Here is a 16,061-nt window from a genome sequence, read left to right on the forward strand (position 1 = left end):
TAGGGAAGGCAAGGAATTCCACGGCTCTGATATCCCAGGATAAAAGGGCTTATAGCTTACCACAAGCAGTACTAGCCACGAATGAGGAAATGTCATAAACCACAGGGAACAAAATGAAAACCCTCACCCTGTGGATGAGTTGGATTTAAGAGACCCACTACTCTTCTTTGCCCCTTAAGCTCGGCACAGGAGAACTTGCCCTGGTTCTGTTTCATTGTTCCCCTTTTTGAGCCCGCTTCTCCCCAAAACACCGTAACCCAGGCTGGCAAATCTAGTCTTATATGGCCGCACCTAAGCTCCCATTTTTTCTCTCCGCAGCTGGCTGTCCAGCTCGCCTCCTCCAGTACCCTGCCAGGGAGGTGCCCCCGCTCTGCAGCCTCTGTAGCCTTTTATCAAAGGCTCTGCGCACAGCTGAGAGGAGAAATAGAAAATCAAAGGGTCGATGCAGGCACTGAGAGCGCTGAGCATCACAGCACAGGCCCGCCACCTTTCGCTGGTCTTACGGAAGAACCCCACCACGTGAGACACATCGTAGGGCCCAAAACAGACCAGGAAATTGAACAGCGTCGCAACAACCAGCGCCACGGCTCTCCAGCGCTTCCGGGTCGCCACTTGCGGCTGGGAGAGAACGATTCGCACCAAACGCCAGTAACAGAAGATGGTGACCCCTATGGCGATGAAAAAGAGGAGACACAGTTCCAGCCGCGCCGGAAGCAGCACGCGCAGCTGCTCTTGGGTGAAGCTGTCATAGCAGACCGGGCGGCTGTTGGCCTCCCGCGACGAGTTGGTTGGTAAGTACTGGACAATGATCACAATGCTAGTGTCCGAAGGACAAGAGCCAGATGGCCACGGCAGCGATCACTCCGTACACGGGCCGGCGGTTAAGCTTGTACTGCACGGGGAAAGCCACACTGCGGTAGCGCTCCACGCTGATGCCCACCAGCAGCCGCGTGCTGCAGGAGATGCCACAGTAGAAGCCGAAACCTGTGAGGGCACAGAGCGTGTTCCCCAGGGGCCAGGTGAAATCATGCGCAGCCTCAGCCTTCTTGAAGGGCAGCAGCAGCAGCAGCAGCAGCAGCAGGACGTCGGCCGGCGTCAGGCTAAGCAGGAGGATGTGGATGGGTGTGGGGTGGGGCTGGCGCATGCGCCCCACAAAGGCCCGCAGCGCCAGGAGTTGGCAGGGAGACTGAAGAGGAAAGATAGAAAGCAGACAAGAAGTCCCAGGTTTTGGGGACTTGGGGCCATCCTTCCTGAAGAGACAAAAGATGCTGTCAGAATTTTCGCTGAGTTTCCTAGCCCCAAACCAAGGTGAATCAGACTCTGCATCTCGCCTCTGTGTTTCACTAAGGGATTATTGCCTACCCTGCAGACAGAACACTATTCTTCTTCCTGTGTGTCAGGGAGAAAGAACTTGTCCTTCTTCACAACAAAATTGTGCTTTTTTGCTTCACAACAAAATTACTTCTTTAGAATCTACACAACAGAATTACCCAAGAAAATTGCTTCTTTAGAATCTTCCTCTTCTCCATTTCTGTCCTGCAAATTGAGAGAGAGAGAGAGTCTTAAGAATTTTGATGTCTCAGAAGCTCCCACAGGAAAAGTTCTGAGGTCTCCAAGTCCCCAATAGAAAGGGGGACTTCCCTGGTGTTCCAGTGGTTAAGAATCTGCCTGCCAATACAAGGGACATGAGTTCGGTCCCCGGTCTGGGAAGATTCACCTGTCTCCAGGTAACCAAGCCTATATGCCCCAACTACTGAGCCTGCACACTCTAGAGCCCGTGCTCCACAACAAAAGAAGTCACCACAATGAAGAGTCGATCGCCCCCACTCGCTGCAACTAGAGAAAGTCCCCGCACAGCGACAAAGACCCAGAGCAGCCAAAAACAAATAAACAAAAAAAAAAATTTTTTTTTTTAAAGAAAGGACATTGTGTGAGGGCTGTGCGGTCCTCTGTCTTAAGTACCTAGAACTGTGCCCGACACATAGCAGGGGCTGAATCAACTTCTGTCAGTCAATGAATGGCTGTATGAACTGTGGTTTTTCTCAAAGACTGGGTAACCCCAAGACTATCTCTGAATATTTCCAAATTCTACTTGACCTGCTTGTGGTTTTTTCCTCTCCTAATCTTTGACCTCTTTTCTTTTTCTTTTCTCTCCCCAAGTCACAGGGCTTGAACACAAGATTCTCAGCTTCCTCTCTGAAAATGGGAGTTTGGTTGAGCTTGAGGGGAAAGCGGCTCAAGCCCGAGGTGAGCCTCAGATGCCCCGCTTCTCAGTTCTATGCAGAGCCATTCAAAGACAACCTGTAGGTTCCGGGTAGGATAACAGAGAGGCCTGACTGGGCCCAGGATTCCGGTCCAGGCCATGCCGTGGATTAGTCATGTGACTCTGGGAATCATTCTAAGTCCTCCCAGCATCAGCTTGTTTCCTTCTGGTTTACATATAACCAGTGATTTCACCAGAACCACCACAGTTCCCATAGGCTGCCAGCCAGTTCACCCTTCTCCCCCTTGAAGAAAGCATATACGTGAGATGTATGTCAATCAAGAATAACCTTTAATCTCCTTGTACACACTATTATGTGCTTCATAGCTGGCTCAGTGGTAAAGAATCTGCCTGCCAATGCAGATTGGATCTCTGAGCCTGGAAGATCCCCTGGAGAAGGAAATGGCAACCCACTCCAGTATTCTTGCCTGGAGAATTCCATGGACCAAGGAGCCTGGTGGTCTGCAGTCCCATGGGATAGGAAAAGAGTCAGACACTACTTAGCAACTAAACGACAACAACAACACACTGCTGTATCTGAGATGGATAGCCAACAAAGTCCTAGGGACTTTGCATAGCACAGGGAACTCTGCTCAATGTTAGGCAGAAACCTGGACTGGAGGGGAGTTTAGGGGAGAATGGATACACGTATATGTATGGCTGAGTCCCTTTGCTGTTCACTTGAAACTATCACAACATTGTTAATTGGCTATATTCCAATATAAAATAAAAGTTAAAAAAAGAGTAACATTTAATCTCCTTTCATTCATCATTAACAAGTGTACATTTAAAATTAAACTTGAGTCCTTAACCTGTTACTGGTAACATATTACTGGTGGCCCACCCGTGTATCTCTCTTCTAAATTGGAAAAATCTCAGAAGTAGAGGGACCTGTGAAAAGGGAGATGACCCAACTTGTTGAGCTCACCTTTTCTGTTCCTCCTGTGCTTACCTGTGCCCTGGCCCTCACCAGCACCCTCTCTCCCTTGACTTATCCTGGCCCCCTTTCATTTCCATGACCTTCTTCCCTCCCCTCCTTCTAGAGTCAAGCCCATACTCTGCTTCCTCTTCCTAAGTTTATCTACCCAAACTCCTTCCATCCCCTTTCCACCTACAGTTGTGATCCCAACAGCCTCTTCCCTGAGCCCAGGCAAAGTCAGGAGCCTTGCCTTTTCCTGGAAGCGGATGGATGGCTTTGAAAATATGTCAGGTCTCAGAAGCAAGTGGAACCTTGTCTAACTGGGCCACCTTTCCACCTCCCCCAAAAAACAACAGTTTTTTTTTTTTTTTTATACCTAGAGGAGTCACGTGGTCAAAAAGAGGAAGATCAATAGTTGAGCTCTTGCCAAGGCAACTCAACCTGGATCCGCCACCAAATTCTGCCCCACCAAACATATTTCTTCCAGAACCCAGATCGTTATTGTTCTTTCGAGCTTTCTCTTCCTTCTGCATTCCAAGTAATCGCTTCTCTCTCCTTTCTGTGGGCCATTATTCCAAACAATTTTGCACACGCATCCACTTCCTGCTCCCTCTGCTCTTTCCTCACCTGTCCCCCTGGGCCCCATCTTTTCTCTCAAGGCCACTGACCCGATCAATTTCCTGTTCTCTTTCCAGGCAGCTCTGGCAGAATCTGGTTAGCATCTTGAGCATTGCCTGACTTCCTCTGGCCCATTAGGTCCCTTCTTAACAGATACTTTCTTCCTTGGACTCAAACTATCCATGTAACACGTAACATGGACTCAGTCCATGTTGCTGCCAGGCAGCCTGTTTCTGGCTCTTCTCCTCTCCCTTCTTCTCCCTTCTGGAGTCATTCCCCTCCCACCATGATCTCGGTCCTGCTTGGACCACCCTGTCTTCTCACTGTTCTCTCATCAGCCTATGTAGGACCCACATTGCTCCCTGCTAGCATCTCAAGGCAGACATGCAAGATGCTTGTCTTTCCTCAGGAAACGTGCTTGTCTGTCCACTGGCTGCCCGACGCTCCCAACAGAGGCTCTGGTTCTCTTCCCATGACCCAGGAAACATGACCCTCAGCCGTTTCTCCTCCAGAAAGGATCTCTTCTCACCTAGCTCATCACTCCCCACCTTGGTACTCACGTGGTCTCTCTACATTTATGCACCTTTGTAACCCACATGGAGTGTATCCTAGAATGGGCACCTAGGAAGCGCTTTTGATGCTTGATACACAGGAGACGAAGGCAACATAATTATCTTTCATTCTCTACCAAGGTATTTCGTGCTATTTTACTGTCTGCATGTGATTGAGCAACAGAAACTTACTGGAAAGGTGAAGATTGCTGGATAAGGATAAGGCTGCTTTCATTAGCTTAAAATGCTAACAGAGGGACCTCTTTTCTCCATCCTTATCCCCCAGCCATGCAGACCTGCAGAACCCTCTCTTCTAGCAGGTGCCAGGACCCTAAGCCATTTCCGAAGCCTTAGGAATCTCTTAGGAAACCCCCTTTTGGCTTGGAAAATGGCAGTGCTTCATGAAGAGAGTCTAGGTAAGGTTGGTTCTTCTGGAAATGACTATTTTGAAGCCTGTCCTTAGGGAAAAAAAAGCTAGCACAGTTTCTTGATTATGATAGGCACTTGATCGTTGTTGTTTAGTGGCTAAGTCAGGTTCAAGCATTTTGCGGCCCCATGGACTGTAGGCCCCTAGGCTTCTCTGTCCATGAGATTTCCCAGGCAGGGATACTGGAGTGGGTGGCCATTTCCCCCTCCAGGAGATCTTCCTGACCCAGGGATTGAACCTGCATCTCCGCTGAGCCACCAGGGAAGTCCAGGCACTTGATTACTTGTGGCTGGGAGTAAAAGGATTGGAGTTGGATATGCCTGTAAGAGCTTATTAGCTGATGATACTAGCAGAGTGAGTCAGAACCTGTGCTTTTTACCTTCTTTTTAAAATCTCCATTCTGTTCTCCAAGTCACCAGTATTGGGACGTCCTTGGTGTCCCTAAGACCCCAGCCTTATGGGCATTTAGACTAAGTTGTTAGCTAAATCACAGAGCTTCAGTGACCCCACCCAGTGGCATCATGGGAGTGGGCAGTGCAGCATCTCCAGTCCAACTCAACTAAGTTTACCTTGGAGTGAGTCACACTGCTCCCCACCATGCCACACCTGTCAGCAGCACCCTGCTTCCCAGCCATCAAAGGCCCTGTGCAAGGTGTGGTTCTGGATGCTGGGGACACGAGTGAGCAAGACACAGGGTAAACAGGTAAACACACAAAGCAGGTGATTTCAAGCGAAGGAAGGAAGCAAATCTAAAGAGAGTCTGGCATAGGGCTTTCTTTAGGTAAGGCTGTCAGTACAGGCCTGCGCTGAAGAGGGGTATTTGAACTGCTGAGAAGGAGCCAGCCATATGAAGGGCATTCCAGGTAGTTGTTCAGTCACTCGGTCAGTTGTATCTGACTCTGCAACCCCATGGACAGCACCATGCCAGGCTTCCCTGTTCTTCACTATCTCCCAGAGTTTGCTCAAACTCGTGACCATCAAGTTGATGATGCCATCCAGCCTTCTCATCCTCTGTTGCTCCTCCTCCTCCTGCCTTCAGTCTTTCCCAGCATCGTTTCAGGTAGAGGGGATGGCAAAATCCAAAGCTCTGCACCAGGAACAAGCCCGCAGTATCAGGGGAATTGAAAGAAGGCCAGTGTGGCTGGGCCTGCAAGATATGCTGGGCCGTACAGCCTCTGGGCCCCATGAGCACACGGGGTGAGCCTGGGTGTGTTGGTTCATCTGGAATCGTTTGACCTTGGATGACAGTGTCTCATTTGTTGATCTGATCTTCCTCTCTGAGGATTAGATATGTCCTTGGTAAAACTCTGTGGCCAGTCAGAATCTGATAGCTTCCTTCTGGTTCAGTGTCTTCCTGACCTCTTGACAACACAGAGCCACCACTGTCCTCTTCAACTTCCAGCGACAACAGGTGGGGTGATGATCAGAGGTAGGGTTGCAAAAAAAATGGAGTGACTTGGAAATGGATTTTTTTTTTGATGATGCAATTCTTTTATTTTTTGCTTCAAAGTAACTTTTATTGGAGTCTAGTTGCTTTACAATGTTGTGTTCATTTCTGCTGTACTTTTTATTTTAGTTTTTGGATCTAGTTCCCTGACTAGGGATCAGCTCAAGCCCCTTGCACTGGGAGCGCAGGGCCTTAACCTCTGGCCTGCTAGGGAAGTCCCGTCTGCTGTGCAGCCCAGCACGTACCAACAACAGAAGTAAACAGAAAGGAAGAACGTGGGCCTGACCCGGGAGCTAGGCTCAAGTTAGCCACTAACCTCATTCAAGCTGGGGCCCTGACAGCTTACCTCACTGCATTTCCGTGAAACCCCTTTGAAACCACACAGTCTAAGATCAGGAAACCTTATCTGTTAGGAAGTTGAGGTTCACCAGATGCCTCCCCCACCCTCACTCCAGCTGCTGCCTGTCCACACCCTCATGTCCAGCACCTCAAGAATGGACTCCAGGGACATGGACCTTGCCACCCCATCCTTCTGGCTGGACAGATCAAAATCCTGAGAGATCCCTTTGACTCTGAAAATATCTCCCAGGATCTGACTACTCCATCAGCAAATCCTCTCCACACTATCTTCAGAATATATCCCCAATCCAATCCCTTCTCACCACATCTCCTGTGCCACCTGGTCAGGCTGGCATCGCCATCTCTCACCTATGTTCCTTTGTTTTCTCCTGTCTGGCCCCTTTACATCTGCTGTCCCCTTCAGTCTGTCCTCCACGCAATAGCCAGAATGATCATTTAAAACATGAGTAAGTCTGTCTCTCCTCTGCTCAAAATTCCATGGTCTTCCTATCTTACTCATCAAAGGCCTAGTCCATTCCTTACAATGGCTTCCAAGTTCAACTGTTTTGGCTTCCTGCCCCTGTCACACTCTGACCTCATCTGCTCTGCCTCTCTCTCCCCTTGTTACTTGGGACACGTTTCCATTGGGTGCAACTTGATGACATCTCTCAAACTTAAAAATTTGATATCATCTGACCCAACAAGTTGATATTCATGAGTTTATTGTGTGGATATACTTTCTCGTGTGCACAAAGAAGTGTATTCATCACAGTGTTTTTTGTTTGTTGGTTCTCTGAGAATAAAAGACTAGTGACAACCTCTGTCCATCAGCAAAGGGTCTGGTTAAATAAAAACCATGGGGCATCCAATCAGTTGAAATACTGAGCATCTGTTACAAATAATGAGGCAGATCTACATACGTCAGGGTAGATCAGACTCTGAGGCTTATTGTTAGATGAGAAAAAGCAAGTTGTGAGACTAGTGAGTTGTAAGAGAGAACAGACCTACACCCTCATATTCACCCAATGAGTTCTCTCTGAGAGCCCCTAGGTAACAGCACTGGCTGTCACTGGGGAATCAGCGGTGAACCAACCTTGCCTCCCGGAGCAGATGTTCCATTGTGATAAGACAAGAATTAGATTGATCAGTTTAGTTCAGTTCAGTTGCTCAGTAGTGTCCGACTCTTTGCGACCCCATGAATTGCAGCACACCAGGCCTCCCTGTCCATCACCATCTCCCAGAGTTCACTCAGACTCACGTCCATCGAGTCAGTGATGCCATCCAGCCATCTCATCCTCTGTAGTCCCCTTCTCCTCCTGCCCCCAATCCCTCCCAGCATCAAAGTCTTTTCCAATAAGCAGATACATAACCTCAAGTTGGGGGCCAGGCTGGTGCTAAGAAGGAAGATGGAGGTTGGAAGAGCAGAGTAAAGGGGCAGAGAGCTAGGGCAGTCCAAGAAGGGCTTTCAGAGGAGGTGATATTTGAGCAAAGCCCTGCAAGAAAAAAGGGCTTCCCTGGTGGCTTAGATGGTAAAAACTCTGCCTGCAATGCAGCAGACCTAGGTTCAATCCCTGGGTTGGGAAGATTCCCTGGAGAAGGGCATGGCAACCCACTCCAGTATTCTTGCCTGGGAAATTCCATGTACAGAGGAGCCTGGCGGGCCACTAGTCCACAGCGTTGCAAAGAGTCAGACATGACTGAGCGACTAACACCATACGCTGCAAGAGAGAAGAGCATGAGGGTGAGACTGTCGGGGGTTGGTCCAGGCAGAGCATGGCCATCCCCGAGATGAGCCACAGTATGTCCAAGGAGGCCAGGGAGGCCAGAGCTGCTGCAAGAGGGCTGAGGGAGAGTTGTGGCAATAAGGTCAGGGCAGTAGGCAGGGCCCAGAGTGTGTGGGGCCCTGTGTCTGAGGTCGGGATGTAGAGTGACATCTGAGGTCTGATGGGCAGAGGTGTGAGGTAATTTGGTCCACATTTCCAAAGGATCCCTCTGAAAGCTGCTGGGTGAGGAGCAGATTGCAGGAAGGGATGCCCATGGAACTGTTCACAGTGGTGTGTCTCTGGGAAGGGAAACTGGGTATTGGAGGGGTATGGGGGTAGAAGGGAAAGTTACCAATCTCCATGTATCTTTTGTACTGTAAAAAAAAAAAATCTTTTTTCTGAGTGCGTGTGTTTAAGCTTACTCAAAAAAATAAAAGCAAGAGAAAAAATTCATAGCTAACATTTGTTGGGCATGTATTATGAGCTATACTGCTTGTCACAGTGAGCCCTTAGGCTTAATTGAGCTGAGACAGTCCATGTAAGTGGCCAGTTGTGTGGTCCACACCACCCAGCCACAGCCTTTTCTTCAGTTGTGCTGTTCCAGGTGGGAGAGGGGATAAACCCAAAGTAGACATAAAAAACAAAAAGGGCAGAGCTAACAAACATTGGATCTCTGAACCATATCCCCAGCCAGACTCGGCTTTATCCAGTTTCTGTGTTTTTTTGTTTTTTGCCAGTTGAATGGATTTCCAGCAGTGTCTCGTTGCTGCTTTAATGCAGCTCTATTTTTCTGATTAAGAATAGGTTGAGCAGTTCTCAAGAGAACGCAGGCTTTTTCAGCCCATAATCATTATGCCACCCAGTGTCTAAGTGATGGCTCTTAATTGAAGCAACAGAGGTCAACTCTGGCTAATTTACGGATTATCTAATAAGATGTTGGATAGCTTAGAGACTTGGCAGCAAGGCTGGAGAACCAGGCTTACAGAAAGCGTCTGTCTACCATGCGGTAGACCTGGGTTCGACTCCTGGGTTGGGAAGACCCCCTGGAGAAGGAAATGGCAATCCACTCCAGGACTATTGCCTGGAAAATCCCATGGACAGAGGAGCCTGGTAGGCTACAAGTCCATGGGGTCACAAAGAGTCGGACACGACTGAATAACTTCACTTTGCTTCACTTTCACATGTAGACAGGACCACCATAAAATCATGCCTCAGATCCAACCCAGTGAGGATTCAGTAGCCCTTCCCTCACACACACACACACACACCCCCGCCCCCACTGCCACACACACACTACACTGAACCTTGGGCCCCAGAGCCACATTCCTTCTCACCATGACTTCCCTCCTCTGTACCACCCTGCAGCCTCACATTCAGAATTAGGGCAGGTGCACTTGATGGGCCAAACCTAAGAGGGCTGCTCAGAAAATAGGCTGATGTAGGCCCTGGTGTAGGCTCACATCAGGACCTACAACTATCAGCTTCTCCAGCGGGAGCAGGGCTCTGCTTCTCACCAAGATTCAAAGTTCACATGTGGGCAGTTTCTTCAACACAGGAAGGGTTTCAAATGCTAGGCAACCGAAGGGTGACCAGAGGCCCACAGTGGGGTCTCTCAAAGGTCAGGACAGTCCAGATCATTGCCATATTTTGAGGTTCCCAGTATATGAAAAAACAAGTGATGAAATGCCCAAAAGAGATTTAATAGTGGGGTGGCATTCCTAACAAGAAAGAAATAGAATCGGACCATAAAGAAGGTTGAGTGCTGAAGAATTGATGCTTTCGAACTGTGGTGTTGGAGAAGACTCTTGAGAGTCTCTTGGACAGCAAATTCAAACCAGTCAATCCTAAAGGAAATCAACCCTGAATATTCATTGGAAGGACTGAAGCTGAAGCTCCGGTACTTTGGCCACCTGCTGCAAAGAACCAACTCATTGGAAAAGACCTGATTCTGGGAAGGATGGAGGGCAGGAGAAGGGGACGGCAGAGGACGAGATGGTTGGATGGCATCCCCACCTCAATGGACATGGGTTTGAGCAAACCCGGGAGATAATGAGGGACAGAGAACGCTGGTGTGCTGCAGTCCAGGGGGTCAAAAATAGTCAGACACAATGAGTGACTGAACAGCAACAATGACTCACAAAACAGTTTTAGAATTTGTTTTTTTTGATGGACTTCTTTACAGAGGTAGAGCTGGAAATGGGCCACAGGTTCAAAGTCAGGTCGTGTCAAGATAGTCCTGTAACTTTATATTTAACCTTATTAAGTGTTTACATCAGAAGAGTGATGCTGAGCCCTGGGCCAATTGCCTTCCAGGCCGGCGCTTTCACGGGCCCTGGTGTGGGCAGATGGTCCAGGGTCTGCTCCCGGACAGCAGCCCCTCCCTGCACGGGCAGTCTGGTCCAGCTGGCCTCAGCCAAGAGCTGCCCTGGATGTGTAGATGCCATATACCACAGAGGATATTACTGCACCCTGAGGCCATCTGAAATGAATGCATTCATGATCAGTTGCTTCAGTTGTGTTCAACTCTTTGCAACCCCATGGACTGTATTTTGTCAGGCTCCTCTGTCCATGGGATTCTCCAGGCAAGAATACTTGAGGGGTTACCATTCCCTTCTCCAGGGGATCTTCCCCACCCAGGAATTGAACCCGTGTCTCCTGGGACTCCTGCATTCCAAGCGGATTCTTTACCACCAAGCCACCTGTGAAGCCCCTAAAACGAATATAACCATGTTATTCAGTGGACTGGGCTGGGCAGGTTCAAGTAAACCTTAACTTTATTTTCCCCTGCACCTCTTTTTCCTACAGCTTGCATGGCTCCTTGGGTGCCAGGGCTTCTTCAGACACTCAGACAATAAAAAGTCCAGTCCAGTTAAATAATCACATAGCTCCAGGCCAGTATAACATCAAAATTCCTAATTCTATTCTAAGTAGAACTTCTCCCCGAAGCTCTGCAGTGCTCACAGCCTGGAGAAGAGGGTGGGACACTGTCCGGTTTCTCTTTCTTTGCTCCACTTTGTCTCATCTCCTCTCCTGCACGTTAATTTCATTTTGGATCCATTGAGGGTCCCACCCTGTGAACAGAGAGGAGGCAGAATGGGCAGTGGATATCAGGCTGGCCTGGTGCATTTACAGCCTGGAGCCAGTGCCCTCTGAATGGGACAGACATCTAGTGCCAACTCATTCTCCCATGGGGACCTTTCACTGATCCTTGGACCTCCCTGGTTGGCACCTTTCCCTTGGATGTGGAATACCTCCTCCCCTTGGCTACTTTTGATCCATCCTCAACCCCTGGGCATCCCCTCTGTAGGTCTGCATGGCTCCTCTAGGCTGCCCCCTTGAATGGCATCATTTATAAAATGCCTTTAGGCTGGCTTCTCAGCAAAGTGCCCTTTTTAGGTTCAAGGGAGCCTCATACCTTTGTCCCATTGTTGGTGGAACAGCAGCTCACTCCAGTGTAGCTTCTCTCCCATTTTTGCCTGCCAGTCCCAGCAAGCTCTTCAGTTTTTATTTCTCCCAACTAGCATCTGGCACCAGCCCTTGCTTCCCTAAACTTCAGGGGTAGGTTCAGTTCTGCCAGCAGCTGTCTTGACATCCCTCTAGGGTTATCTCATTGGTGAGCAGGAAGCTCCCTTGCTTCTTCCCACTGGGATCAGAACACAGCACACTCACAGCTCCTCCCTGCCTGCCTCTTCCACTTGCCAGCTTCTTGGATTTGGCCAGAGGTGAGTCTTGAGCTTACGTTCACAAAGCCAGTTTCCAGAGTCTGCATCAAAGATCCAACACCATCACTTTGTGGTTGTACCAGAGTCTGCAGAGCCTGCATCAAAGATCTAGCACCATCATGTTGCAGTTGTACTTCGTATCTGTTGTTTGATTTTAATGCCCTGTGTCCATTCCACAGACCTGATCCTCTGTTCTGTCGTCTGTCAAGAAAGCGGAATGATGCCAACCCCTCAGAATTATTTTACAAGTTAGATCATCCCTGGGGAACAGCTTTACCCAACTGTCAAGCTCTCCACCAGCTCTGCTGCTGTGCTTCTTTGGCAGACAACCTCATGGGCTAAGACAATGGTCTCCCTTCTTTTTGGCCACACTATGCAGGAGGAATGATACCCCTCCCCACCCCATGTGTATGTAACACCTGCCTTCAGGAAGTACAGTTTTGAGCAATCTCAAGTGTATCAGTTATACCTTCACCTCTTCCCCCTCACTGAAAAATGTTTGTGAGCCAGAGTCTTGCCACCAAAGGCCAGCTTTGGCTCTGCATTTTTTTTTTCCCTAAGTAACTTTGAAAATTCCACTTTCTAGCTGTTGTGATAGGACCCTCCTCCCTACAAAGTATGACACTGTACCTCACAGGCAGTTGCCATGCATCTCAAGTCATTCATGGGAGCCCTTTAATTTGGGGGAAATCTCATGCCTGCTCTTTGAGGGAACCTGGAGACCAGTCTGGGAAGAGATCGAGAGCGCATGCCAGAAATCTGACTGCCTTTTGAACTCATTTCTGATGATTTCCTGTGACTGGTTCCCTGGAGACAAGCAGACAGTGTTCTGTCTGGGTGTGATTCTCCTGATACCCTGTGGGTGCATTTTTTTTCTTTTAAAGTCAGTTTTATTGAGTTGTATTTTTCCTAGAACTTTGCCCTTGTAATCTTTAAAAAAAATTTTTTTTATTGGAGTATAGTTGCTTTACAATGTTGTGTTACTTTCTACTGTATAGCAGAGTGAATCAGCTATACAGATCCATATATTCCTTCTGTTTTGGATTTTCCTTCCCATGTAGGTTGCATTTTCTGTATCACTGGGAGAAATGGCGGCGTCCAAGGGCATGCATGGACCGGCCCCCCGCATAAGAGGTAATGATGCTCCCAACACACATTTCCTGTGCATTCACCCTGGTGCTCATTATTTGATGACCCTCCCTGCTTGCCACCCCCATTTTTCTTAAAGAAGCTCCTGCCTTCCCTGCTTTAGGTTTGATGGCAGTGTAGCCATCTCACCCCTCCCCAGCTCTAGGGGTGGCCCCTTGGAGTCCTGAGTGGGTGGTGTGATTCATCCCCAGTCTCAGCTGACCTCACAGTGGCCTGTGCGAGTGTTCAGGCAGCTTGAATCTCTGTGCCCTGTTCTCTGATCTAGCTTGGTCAGATCAAAGTGATGAGTGTTCTTCCATTATTATTTCTGTATTTTAAACAATTGCATAATCAGGTTGGGTTGGCCAAAAAGTTCATTTGGGTTTTTCCATTTTTCATTTTTCCATTTGAACTTTTGGGCCCACCCAATACATGAGTATATTCTTATTGTAAAAGCATCCAACAATACAGAAGTCAAATGTGAAAGGCAACTTCCCTTCTCCCTGACATATCTCCCTTCCTAGTAAACATCTCTTTTGTTTATACCCATATATGTACATATATAAATATATAATTTAAGAATGGGTAAATGGAATCATACTGTATATAATATTCTGAAATGTTTCATTTTTTACCATAAAATCTGCCTTGGTGATCTTTCCATGTTAATACACATAGAGCTACTGTATTCTTTTCTAAAAATATTTGTTTATTTATTTGTTTTTATTTTTGACTGGGCTGGGTCTTCCTTGCCTTGGGCTCACAGCCTGCAGAGGAGGGTGGGACACTGGTTTCTCTTTCTTCACCCCACCTTGTCTCGTCTGCTTTCCTGCATGTTAACTCTGCTTTGGACCCACTGAGGGCTTTTCTCTAGCTGTGGTGAGCGAGGCTTTCTCTCGTTATGGAGCATGCGCTCTGGGGCACTGGCTTCAGTGGTTATGGCACATGTGCTCAATAATTGCACGCACTTAGTTGCTCTGAGGCATGTGCAATCTTCCCGGACTGGGGATCAAACCCATGTCTCCTGCACTGGCAGACAAAGTCTTTACCACTGAGTCACCAGGGAAGACTTACTGTATTCTCCCCAATAGCTGCGTGGTATGGTTTTTAGGACCGTCCTCTAATGTATGCAGTCATTTAGGGCCCATTTTCACTTTTCTGTTCCTTTGTCATAACAAACAGTGCTTTGCTGAATAACAATCTATCTGTCTGCCTAGACCTGTGTGAGTATTTTGCTTAGATCTATTTTTTTTAGAAATGTAGTTGATATAATTCCTGGGTCAAAGAGATGCACTTTCAAATTTTGGGTAGATATTTTCATATTACCTTTCTGAAAATGTTTAGTAATGTACATTTCCACCAACAGTGTATGAGAGTACCTATTTTCATACACCTTCTCCAATGCTGGATTTTTTGAATCTTTAACATTTTTGCTTATAGCATGGGTAAACTAAAGTGATCCAAGTTCATTTCCGATAACTATGGGAAAGGATGGGGTATTTAGTAAGTAATGTTGGATTGGTTGACTGCCTATTTGGAAGAGTTGCCATTAGAGGGCAAAAGTAACTTCCAGTGTTTTAAAGATCAAATATATTTTTCAAAAATACAGAAATGTGGCTGATGGCCTTTGCCACATGGCTGGTGGTGCTGCCATCTTGGCGTTTCTTGAGTTAGAAGAGTGGAGCCAGGCCGGGAGGTGGGGGAAGGGGTGCTGGCTCCATTACTATGGACAGTTTTTTTTCATCTGTGAGCTCCCAAGCCACATCTGCTCTTTCATCTTCAAGGTAGAGGAAGAGGATGATGCAGAGCACATTTTAGTTTTGACCATGTTCTGCCTCACCAGGTTGGGGGTGGGCAGGGCGCAAAGAAGAGTGTAAGATTGTATAAGTCATGGCCTGGAACCATGATCACCAGGAGATCACAGTACCTGTGGCCAGCCTCAAGTTGTCCTGCCAACCTATGCTGTTTGGATGACTTCCAGCTCTAACCACCTGTAACCTTCCACCTCTTGTCGAGTTCTAGCTCTGTGCGGATACTGGGTGGCACCAGACTGTTATTATAAGCAATGATGTTTCTGAGGAAGAGAGCATAGGAGAGGGGAGTGAGGAGGAGGAAGCTGAGCTGTTCACCATCCTGCCTGCCAAGAAGCAGGGGGATAAGCTCTAGTCCTCCTGGTCAGCTAGCTGCTTGCCTCCTGCACCGTGTTCAACGTTCCTGTACAAGTTTCGATAATTTTGTGTGTTCTCTGTTGAAGAGGATTGATAGCTGTGGAGTGGAGTGGGCGAGGTCTTAGTCTGGTGACAGGAGAAAGAGGGTCCCATTCTCCATCGGGCCCTGGTGTTCTCCTCCTGTGCCACACCCTTAGCTTCCCTTTGTTCCAGGAAGGGGACGAGCTCTAACCTTCTATCCTGACCCTCTGTCTCCACTTGCTTATGAGGTTGGAGGTCAGTATTGGATACTTAGAACTACACATTTTTTACATTTTTGGATAAAGGTTGAAATAACATGGTGTGGAGAGTTTTGTGGGGTTTTTTTCTTTTGCAAATATTATAGAGAAGTTGCATAGATATTATATCATTTTTAAATTTATTTATTTACTGGCTGCACTGGGTTTTCCTTGTTGCCTGCAAGCTTTCTCTAGTTGTGGTGAGTGGGGGCTCCTCCTTCTTGCAGTGCTTTGGGCTTCTCACTGAAGTGGCTTTTCTTGTTTAGAGCATAGGCTGTAGGTACACAGGCTCAGCAGTTGTGGCACTTGGGACTTAGTTGCCCAGAGGCATGTGGAATATTCTGGGAGAAGTGATCAAACCCATGTTCCCTGCACTGGCAGACGGATTCTTAACCACTGGACCACCAGGGAAACCCTACAATTTTTAAGCTTTGTAAA

The 16,061-nt window shown here is 47.9% G+C and overlaps 1 pseudogene; it reads right to left on the reverse strand.

Annotated features, from left to right (window-relative positions):
- Positions 1 to 277: 277 nt before the first annotated feature.
- Positions 278 to 1,245, reverse strand: LOC120873302 (annotated as a pseudogene).
- Positions 1,246 to 16,061: the final 14,816 nt, after the last annotated feature.

This window comes from Oryx dammah, unplaced genomic scaffold (assembly GCF_014754425.2).
Source record: "Oryx dammah isolate SB20612 unplaced genomic scaffold, SCBI_Odam_1.1 HiC_scaffold_13, whole genome shotgun sequence".
Classification (NCBI taxonomy): Eukaryota; Metazoa; Chordata; class Mammalia; order Artiodactyla; family Bovidae; genus Oryx; species Oryx dammah.